The following is an 11,141-nucleotide window of genomic DNA, read 5'->3' as shown; positions in this document are numbered from 1 at the left end:
AGCTTAGAATCTCAACCGGAGGACCAGTTCTCTGAATTATAGGAAAGATGTCAACAAAATAGAGAGAGTAGAGAGGAGATTTACTAGAATGTAACCTGGGTTTCAGCACCTAAGTTACAGGGAAAGGTTGAACATTCATTGTCTTTATTCATTGGCGTGTAGAAGGTTGAGTCGGAACTTGATAGAGGTACTTAAAATTATGAGGGGGATAGGTAGAGTTGACATGGATAGGCTTTTTCCATTGAGAGTAAGGGAGATTCAAACGAGGACATGAGAGTTAGGGGCAAAAGTTTAGGGGTAACATGAGGGGGAATTTCTTTACTCCGAGAGTTGTAGCTGTATGGAACGAGCTTCCAGTAGAAGTGGTAGAGACAGGTTCGATATTGTCATTTAAAGTAAAATTGGATAGGTATATGGACAGGAAGGGAATGCAGGGTTATGGGCTGAGTGCAGGTCGGTGGGACTAGGTGAGAGTAAGCTTTCAGCACGGACTAGAAGGGCTTAGGTGGCCTGTTTCCGTGCTGTAATTGTTATATGGTAATAATTTTCTTGAAAACCCCGAGTTCGGGGGTTCAGCTCAGGGCTAACAACCCTGACTGGATCTTAGAAAATGGTTCTTCCACCAATGCCGACTGAGGAGGATTCCTCAGAAACGGCATTCCACATTTTAAACTGAATGTAATTTCCCCAAACAGCACAGCAGAGGGAGCTGGATGTAAGTGATTCTGAGATCAGACTCTGACTCCAGCTATGTATCTCTAAATTGATGAGTAGCCTTTGGTTATCTCTACTTCATGGAGATACTGTTGTGTTCAGCGCCACTGTCTACATCTCCCACCGCCCCCTCCCCCCGCCCCCGAGTGCAAATGCCAAAAACACACTGTAAGAGCTACCGGGTCCTCTACAAAACCAGCTTTGGGATGGTCTCTTAATATTTGCAGGAGACTTAAATCAAGGTAACCTTTTAAAAATTTATTCAGGGATACAGAGCAGAGTAGGCCCTTCAAGCCATGCCACCCCAGCAACCCCACAACACCGATTAACCCTAACCTAATCACGGCACTATTTACAATGAATCACTAACGTGCCTTTGGACTGTGAGAGGAAACTGGAGCGCCCAGGGGAAAGCACACACATAATGGAGAGGACATACAGAGACTCCTTACAGAAGGGGGTCATAGTTGAACTGGGAACTCTGGAATGGCCCAAGCTCTGAAATAGTGTCACACTAATCACTAACTATGCTACTGTGGCACCAAGCCAGACATTTTACCCAAATTCCACCAATCCCTTGTGATTGCCACAAGGGTAATAAACAGACTGGACCATGTTTATACAAACAGATTTACTCATCAGAGTCATCTCACACCCTCATCCCTGGCCAGGTGTTTGTATTGTTAATCCTAGCATACCAACCAGTGCTGAATATGGGTAAACCAGTCAAGAGCACCATCACTATTTGGCCTAATGAAGCAATCTCTAGGCTTCAGGGTGGTTTTGAATGGACCAACTAGTGGATGTTCAAGGAGGTACTACAAACAGAGTAGGCACAGACCTCAAGGAATAAGCTTCAGCTGCATCAGTAAATGTGCTGACAATGTTGGTACCTCAAGAACAGTCATCTCAGGGCCCAACCAGAAACACTGGCTGAATGCAGAGGTGTGCTCCTTACTAAGAGCCTGGAAAGTCTGGTAATAGAACAGCTCTCAGAGCAACCAGGAGAAATCTTAACTTGAGCATCAAGAGGACAAAGAATGCCTCTGCACAAAACATTAATGCTCTCCAGCATACATGGCTGGGCATCAAGGGAATTACAGACTACACAAGGAAAAGCAGCATTGACCAGCGACGCCTCCCTCCCTGACACTCTAAGCAACTTTTATTTATGCTTCAAACCATGCAACACAATGCTGGTGGCAAAAACTATACCCCCAGCCCAGAAGAGCAGCCACTATCTTATCAGCAGCAGACGTGGGAAGGACTCTGCAAAGAGCCAACACCCATAAGGTGGCTGGGAGAGACAACATCCCAGGCCAGGTACTCGGGGAATGTGCACACAAGCAACCTGACAGATTCATGGGCATCTTCAACACTTCATCCATCCAGGCTGCTGCTTCAAATCAGCCACCATCATCCCTGCAGCAAAGAACTCCACACCTTTGAACTATTGCCCAGTGGCACCTGTGTCAATCTTGATAAAGTGCTTGTAATGGCTGCTAATGGCACACATTAAAATCTCCATTCATTCCACACTGGACACTCACCAATATGCTTACTGTTAGAATCACTCTACAACAGATGCACCTGGTCTGACACACCTAGAAAACAAGGACACTTATGTCAGAACATTGTTTCTGGACACCTACTCCTACTCTTTGGTCTAAATAGATCTCTGGGTGTTGGACTTCCTTACCAACAGACATCAGATAGTCAGGATGTACAACTGCTCCTCCCTCCCTGTCAGGAGTGACCCCAGGGCTGTGTGCTGAGCCCACCGCTGTACGTGGCCTACAGAGAGGAGGTGGAAGAGCCTGAGGCCTGGTGCCAGGCAAAAAAGCCTCTTCCTCAATGTCAACAAAGGAGATGGTTATCAGCTTGAGGAGAGCTCGCACCACTCACGCCCTTTTTCATCGGCCACTCAGCAACGGAAACTGCATGTAGTTTCAAACTCCTGGGAGTGCACATCTCACACGGCCTCTCAGTCCCAGAGCACACTATACACAAGTAGGAAAGTTCACCATGCCCTTGCTTTCTGAGAAGGCTGAAGAGAGCCGGATTTTGCACATCTATACTTGTGTATATGAGAGCATCCTAACAATTTGCATCACTGCACGGTACGGAAACTGCACTGCGGCAGACGGTTAGTCAAGACTGCACAACACACCACCAGCACCAGCTTACACACCATCAAGGACAAATATATAGAAGGGTGCCAGAAAAGGGCCAGTTACATCACAAAGGATCCTACCCATTCTGCTCATGTACTGTTTGTTTGACTCCCTTCAGGGAGGAGACTATGTAGCATCCTTGCCAGGAACACCAGACTCAAAACTAGTTACTTTCCCCAAGCAGTAAGACTGATCAACACCTAAACCTACAAGTTCAACCACTGATTTATTATTTCCCATTTGTCACCTTATGTACTTCCTGGTGTCACTTTATGTACATACAATCAATCTATGTATATAAGCTATCCTATGTATTTTTATTTATTTTTATTTATTTTTATTATAATTAATGTATTCTTTTTGTGGTTTTTCGTGTAGATCAGATCTGTCAGAACAATTATTTCAGTCTCCTTATACTTGTGTACAGGAAATGACATTAAACAATCATAAATCTTAAATCTTGAATGTTCTCCCTTCCTGGAAGGATAATCACAAAGACAAGAGGATCTGCAGATGCTGGAAATCCTAAGCAATACACACAAAATGCTGGAGGAACTGAGCAGGTCAGGCAGTATCTATGGAAAATATTAAACAGTCGACCTTTTGGGTCAGGACTGAGAAGGAAGAGGGTTGATACCAAAATAAAAAGGTGGGAGAGGGGAAAAGGCTAGCTGGGAGGTGATGGATGAAGCCAGGTGGGTGGGAAAGGGCAAGGACTGGAGAAGAAAGTATCTGCTATGTTTTGACTGTTCCCCCACAGTTCCCTGTGGCAAAGAAGTCCAAATAAATCTCCAAATGAAGGAATTCTTCCTCATCTTGGTCTTAATTGGATAGCCCATATGCTAAGACCATTCACCTATAGTTCTGAACTCTCCCATTGGAGGAAACATCCTCAAAGCTTTTACTTTATCTGCCGTTCCCCCAAGGATTTTATATGTCATATGTACATTAAAATTCACCTCTCAGTATTCAAAATTTCAGTGAGTAGGTTATGAGCCTGTTTAATCTTTCTTGATAGAACAACCCATCTAAACTCCAATGAAATATTCTTAATATGATCTCATTATCCAATTTTGGTCTCCCGTAATTTTATGTGTACCACACACAAATACTTCAAAATACAATGGATTTTATATTTATATTTTGACTTCAACTGTAAATATAGTGAAGTTCTGACTTTTTAATTAGATCTAAAATATTTCAATTTAGACTCAGTCCTAGACTCCCCAACCATAGGAAACATCCTCTCCACATCCACTCTTTCGAGGCCTTTCAACATTTGATAAGTTTCAATAAGATCACCCTCATACTTGGGAATTCCAGTGTATACAGGCCCAGAGCCATCAAACGCTCCTCGTATGATAAACCTTTCAATCCCAGAATCATGGCAGCTCCACAGTCACTTCAGCCACCTCTTTTAAAACACTGGGGTGTAGACCATCCTGTCCAGGTGATTTATCTACCTTCAGACTTTTCAGTTCCCCAAGCACCTTCTCCCTAGTAATGGCAACTTCATTCACTTCTGCTGCCAACACTCTTGAACTTCTGGGATACTGCTAGTGGCTTCCACAGTTAAGACTGATGCAAAATACTTATTCAGTTCATCTGCTATTTCCTTCTTCCCCCATTACTACCTCTCCAGCATCATTTTTCAGTGGACCAATATCTACTGTCACCTCTCTTTTACACTTTATATATCTGAAAAAACTTTTAGTATCTTTAATATTATTGGCTAGCTTACCTTCATATTCCATCTTTTCCTTCTTATGACTTTTTAGTTGTCTTTTGGTTTTTTTTAAAGCTTCCCGATCCTCTAACTTCCCACTTTTTTTTGCTCTATTACATGCCCTCTCTTTGGCTTTTATGTTGTCTTTGACTTCTCTGGTCAGCCATGGTTGCATCCACCTGACTTTAGAATACTTCTTTTTGTTTGGGATATATCTGTCCTGTGCTTTCTGGATTGTTCCCATAAACTCCAACCATTGCTGAACTGCCATCATTCCTGCTAATGTTCCCTCCAAATCAGTTTTGGCTCGATCCTGTCTCATGCCTCTATAATTCCCTTTACTCCACTGTAATACTGATACAGCTGACTTTAGTTTCCTAGTTCCATCCACAATGATTCTACATTTTCCAATCCCATGTCACCTCTTTCAATTGATTTAGTTTCAATTTTTACCAACCTTGCCACCCAATCCCCTCCGCATACCTGCCTGGCATTTCCATACAATGTGTGACTCTGGAAGTTAACTTCCTGTCTATAATATTCTTTCAACCACTTTTCAGTGATGCCCACAATATCATACATGCCAATTTGTAGCTGGGTTACAAATTCATCTACACTATTCTGTATACTGTGTACATTCAGATATAACTTATTCATTCCTGTTATCATCACCATTTTCCATTTAATCCCCCTTTTATATTGCAGCTCATCCTGTTGACTGCAATTTTGCCCTATCATCAGCCCTATCACTTTGATTCCCAGATCCCAGCCAAATTAGTTTAAAATCTCTTGAACAGCTCTAGCAAACCTGCCTGCAAAGATATTGGTCCTCCTTGGGTTCAAGAGTAATCCATCCTTTTTGTACAGATTGTACCTTCCCTAGAAGCAATCCAAATGATCCATAAATCTGAACCCCTGCTCCTGTTCTTCAGCCATGCATTCATCTGCCAAATAATGAAATTCTTACCTTCACTGGCATGGGGTACAGGCAGAAATCCAGAGCTTAGTACTGTGGAGGTTCTGTTTTTCTACTTTCTAACTAGCTCCTTAAAATCTCTCTTCAGGACCTCCTCATCTCATCTACCAACGTCATTGGTGCCAATACATACCAAGACCTCTGGCTGCGGAGCCTCACCCTTGAGAATGCCATGGACCTGATTTGAGACATCCCTGATCCTGGCAACTGTGTGTCTCTATTGCACCCACAGAATCTTGTTCTAACTATGGAATCTCCTATCAACATTGCATTCCTCTTCACCTCTCTGCTCTTCTGAGCCATGGCGCCGGACTCAGTGCCAGAGACCCGACCACTGCAGCTCTGCCTTGGTAGGTTGTACTCCTCAATAGTACCTAAAGGGGAACAGCCGCAAGCATGCTCTGCCCTGGCTGTGTATTTCTCTTCCTTTCTGGACTGTCACCCACCTACCAGTCTCTGAAACCTAGGGGTGACTACCTCCCTGTAGCTCCTATCTATCACTTCCTGAGTCTCCTATATGAGCCGAAGGTCACTGTGCTGTAACTCCAGTTTCTTTACACATTCTCTGAGGAGCTGCAGTTCAGTGCCCCTGAGAGGCAGGAGGTCTCCCAGAATTCCCACATCTCGCACACCAAACAAAACACAGCCCCTGGACTCATAACTGTGTCCTAATAGATGAGGAATAAAGAAGAAGAAACTTACAAGATACTTAGCTCACCCAAGCCTGAGCTTGCTGAAGCCACTTCAACACTGGCCCACTCACACAATGGCCGCTCTGCTTGCCTCTGCCTTAACTTTATTTGCCCTTTCTAATGAACCTGTTCACTGATCAGGCTCAGTGCAACTCCGAAAACTGCCCTGAAGTACTGCCTTTTCAAGCTCCAATCACAGAAGTATGTGAAATTGCCTCATCCTCTTGTGTTCCCATTCACTTATTGGGTGCAGTCCAACTTACTATAATCATTAAAAACACAAAACGCTGGCAGAACTCAGCAGACCAGACAGCATCTATGGGAGGAGGTAGTGACGACATTTCCGGCTGAAACCCTTCATCAACCCTCCTGATGAAGGGTTTCAGCCTGAAACGTCGTCACGACCTCCTCCCATAGATGCTGTCTGGTCTGCTGAGTTCTGCCAGCATTTTGTGTTTTTATTTATTTCCAGCATCTGCAGATTCACTCATGTTTACTATAATCATTATTTGGCATAGAATATTTAAAAATAATTAACTTTTTCTTCCTTGTTTGCTGTATGTATGTGAGACAGAAAAGACTGGAAATAATCAGTCGAGTAAGTAGCACTGGTCAAAGGCCTTTCACCATATCTAGTATAAATTATCAACATGTTTTGGATTGCAGAGAAGGGGGAGGGTTGGGGAGAACAATAGGAATGACTGTAGAATGAGAGCAAGAAAGACCAAATGACAGGGCTGAGAGAGTATTAAAGTCTAGATAACTGGTGATGATTTGTTCAGAGGAGGTGTAAATGGTCGGAGGTGAATGAGATTAGAGAATGTGGTTGTGGGGGTGGTGGGTCAGCAATGCTGGAGCTGTTAAAACACACAGCATTTATGAGAACACAGAAATTAAAGCAAATGTTGGAAATATTCAGAGTCAGGTAGCAACTGTGGAGTGAGGGAAACAGAATTTATACTACATGTTGGCATGGTTGGTTACCTAAAATTGTTGCTGTTCCTGTTAAGTTCTGAGGGCTACAGATTAGAAGGATGAAAAAAGACTGTTCCTCATTCTTTAGCCAGAGGCAGAGAGACCAGAGTAGGAATGGGGTAGAAAATCAAAGTGATGAGAAACTGGAAACACAGGGTCAGTAAAATGATTTATTATGATTGTTATTTACACCAGTTGGTGTTAGAGATCGTGGTCTCATGACTTTTCATGACATGTTCTCGACTTTTATGGATACCTTTTATGGGTTCAATGGGAAATCCTGTTTTGTGTCTGATTGCAAATTTCAAACCATGTTCAAGAACTTTATTAATAAGTACCAGTAATACATTTTTCCAGATGCTGTCTTGAAAGTTTTGCCTTGCTTCATCGTGATATAGAAACTAATCATGGTATTTTCATCATTTTTATATGGGAAGTGTTTAATTGGACTACTGGGTTCATTAACAACAAGATTACATTAATTGCTATTCAAACTGAAATTATTAATGGTGAGATGTTATACTAAATTTAACCAGCAGGTGTCAGCCTTGGCAGTCTTTGAAATGAAACCATACAACCTGTAAAATGCATGCTTCATCATAAATTCTTAGAATTTTATTAAATAATCAATGTTGACATCCTAAATTTATTTTGTTAGTACAAGAACATCTTCATCAATTAGTTCATTCTGTGAATGTCCCTAATATTGCATTTAAAAAATATCTACCACAATCTGGATCCATAATTATGGAAATAATTACCTATTTGCAAAACAATAGATTGGTTTATTTCAGTATTTCAGAACAACATTTCATTGGTTCAGTGCCTGGAATTCTGGAAACCGTTTCATAGCTTTTGAGGAATTTGCATAGTATAATCTCAGACTAAAGTGAAGCTGGTTCTTCCTTCCAACAACATACTAGTAACTCAGAATCCTGGTTCACCTTAACTATGAAAAAGATGCTGAGTTCGGCACAGCACAGCAAGGCCCTACCTCAGGTACCAGTCTTTGGTACTCCAATTGAATGGTCACACTTTGCATGTGAGACTGAACACTGACTAAGGCCTGTTCTGTTCTTCCATATAACCTCATAGGGTTCTAACATTGATTGTGTATGAGAAATCTGGGTTGCCATTTTCCCATATAATCACCACCCCAGTATTCCCCACCCCTTCCACACAGCCCAAGTATTAATCTACAGAGCACAGTTGGGCTTGAAACAAACAGTAAAGAGACATGATAAAGAAAGCTGTGCAGAGGGAAACATTTAATGACAAAATATTAATAGATTTAGTGAAATGACAAATTCATTGCAAGCGTATTTCAATACAAACAAATAAACTCATCCACATTGAATTGAGAACAGTTAGAGGAATGTACGGATGTACTTATGAATTGGTGAAACTAGGAAGGGTTGCCCAAGAGAGACACGAAAAGTGCTTAGATCATTAAAATATCATGGAAAAGTAAAAAACATGTTGGATTGATATTCAATTATTAAGATACAGTCCAAAATAGGCCCTAGATTTAACCCTGATTTAATCACAGGGCAACTTATAATGACCAATTAACCAACCAACCAGTACATCTTTGGACTGTGGGAGGAAACCAGAGCACCCGGAGGAAACCCACAGAGTCACGCAGAGGACATACAAAGGCAGCAGGAATTGAACCTGCATCACTGATACTGTAAAACATTGTACCTTTGTACTAACCAGCTAACCACTACACCAGCATACTGCCCAGCTGTGTGTGTATGGAGATATATATATAGAGAGAGATATAGATATATAGAGAGAGAGACTGAGAGAGAGGGAGAGGATTAAATTTCAGAGCTATACAAATCTCCTTGCTAGGCTACAGTACAATACTGCACACATTTCTTAGCCTCGCACCAGATAACAGCATAATGGCCTTGAAGGAAGTATAGCATAGCTTTATACCTGAGGCCAAAAGACCATGAGGAAAGATTCCATGAATTAGGAATGAGTTTTCTGGAATTTAAGAAGCTGTGCAGTGAATTCATCAAAGTTTTCCAAGATACTGTATTAAAGAGAACCAATAATATTGGTAGACAGAAACAACTTCCATTGATTGAGGAATTGAGGTAAAGGGGAAATCAAGGCAAGTCTTACAGAAGTTGATCCTGAGGTGCAGGTAAAAGTTTAGAACTTCCTTCCGCAATTATACTAGGTTAATTTAAATCTGATAACAGGTTTAGTTTAGATATGAAACGAAAATAGTCATGTGAAGTTAAAGACGACCGTTGATGGCAAAAGATGAGCCTCGATAGCATTGCGCTGGTGCGTTGACCTTCAAGGGCTGATTCTATTCTAGACTAAATACTGCAACTAATTCTGTTAACAAATGCAAAATACACAATTACCTTGGTCTTTTCAGTGTTTTAATTTTATTTTTGAAAACTACTTCGACCATAAGTCGAGAATCGTGAGGGGAAAATCGTTAAACTGCTGTAACCCAAGACGATGTTTGAAAAAGTGTTGTTGCTCAATACGAATGTTATTCTAACCACACAATTAAAAAATCGATGCCTTGCTCTATATTAATATTGCCCGATTTCCAAATATGGGCAACATGCCTCGAAAGTGTCGCCAAAGGTGTCTGCAGACGCATGCCTTTTAAACATGTTTTGCTTTATGCTACCATAGCGTCAAACTCTGGCATTAGCCGCATGGAAAACAAAGAGCTTCTCAAATATTTTTGCGTTGCTGATTCGATGAATCAGTGCGCAATCTCTTCAACCATCTGTCCCGGAGGCAGGGACTTCCTCTGCACTTGTATCGACTCCCGTCCAAGTGCCCCCGACTCTTCGCAGTCTGCACCTGTACTGGGACGTCTGCCGTACCTGCCTCACACCTGAATGACATCAACAGCGGAACGCCAGGCAGGTGCATCCTGTCCCGACACGTGGCTCGAAGCCTGAGGGGACAATGTCTGAGGAAATCTGAGTCACAAGCCAATGTTTTGTTTGCGTGGATTTTGTTCTACGTGCCAATGACTCCAAATAAGAATCAAACTGTCTTTAAACAAGCAAGATGTGACTTGTATGGCATCCATGGTATTGTGCGCATTTTGATCTTTGCGCGCTGCAAATCCACAAGACACGATAGAATGAGTTCAGAATTTCGATTCCATGTTTTCCGGAAAGTGACCCCTTAAATTTTACAAAGTATCACGTGAAATAAACTTAAGCATTAGGTTTTCACGAACGAGGCTTCATCAGCCTTAAAATAAAGAAAGGTCTTTCATCTGTCTTTATATTAACTGTGATAAAGTTTGTAACTCTGTTTCCAACCGTTAAGCATCAAGTAGTTGAAACATTTAGCGAGTGTTTGAGATGCGTTTCAAAACGGAATAACCAACAAGTACCTGAGAATGTTACATTTAACAGGGGATATTTATTTATATTCGAGTGAAGCCCAGTTATGCATCAGGATTCGCACTTGAGTTCTCCTGCCTAACCTAGGCATCTTTCCTTTAGATCTGTAACTTTGTACAGATGCCAGACTGAGGGAGGGAGGGGTGAAGGTGCGGTTACCCAACTCTCGGCGGAGTACAGTACCAGCGCTTAGTTTGCACGGGCCGCGAAGGCACTATTCTCAGCCCGACAAGTTAATGGCGCTAGAATGAAGAGTATATTTGACAAAACTGACAACATTCACAGAACTGGCAGTTCCGCTCCAAATTCAACATTTAGCCAAGGCAGAAGGGCGGTTAAAAGACAGACTACTTGTCCCTTTGACTCCAAGGTTTAAATTAATCGGTGAGATCCCTCAAGAATGTTTTAAAAGTATTTTCAGCTCTTCTTTGCATCATTTGCTCCTGATGCACATCGCTTTAGTGTGCTGAGACTTATTGAAGT

Source organism: Hypanus sabinus, chromosome 9 (assembly GCF_030144855.1).
Source record: "Hypanus sabinus isolate sHypSab1 chromosome 9, sHypSab1.hap1, whole genome shotgun sequence".
Taxonomy (NCBI): domain Eukaryota; kingdom Metazoa; phylum Chordata; class Chondrichthyes; order Myliobatiformes; family Dasyatidae; genus Hypanus; species Hypanus sabinus.
This window is presented reverse-complemented; position numbering follows the sequence as displayed.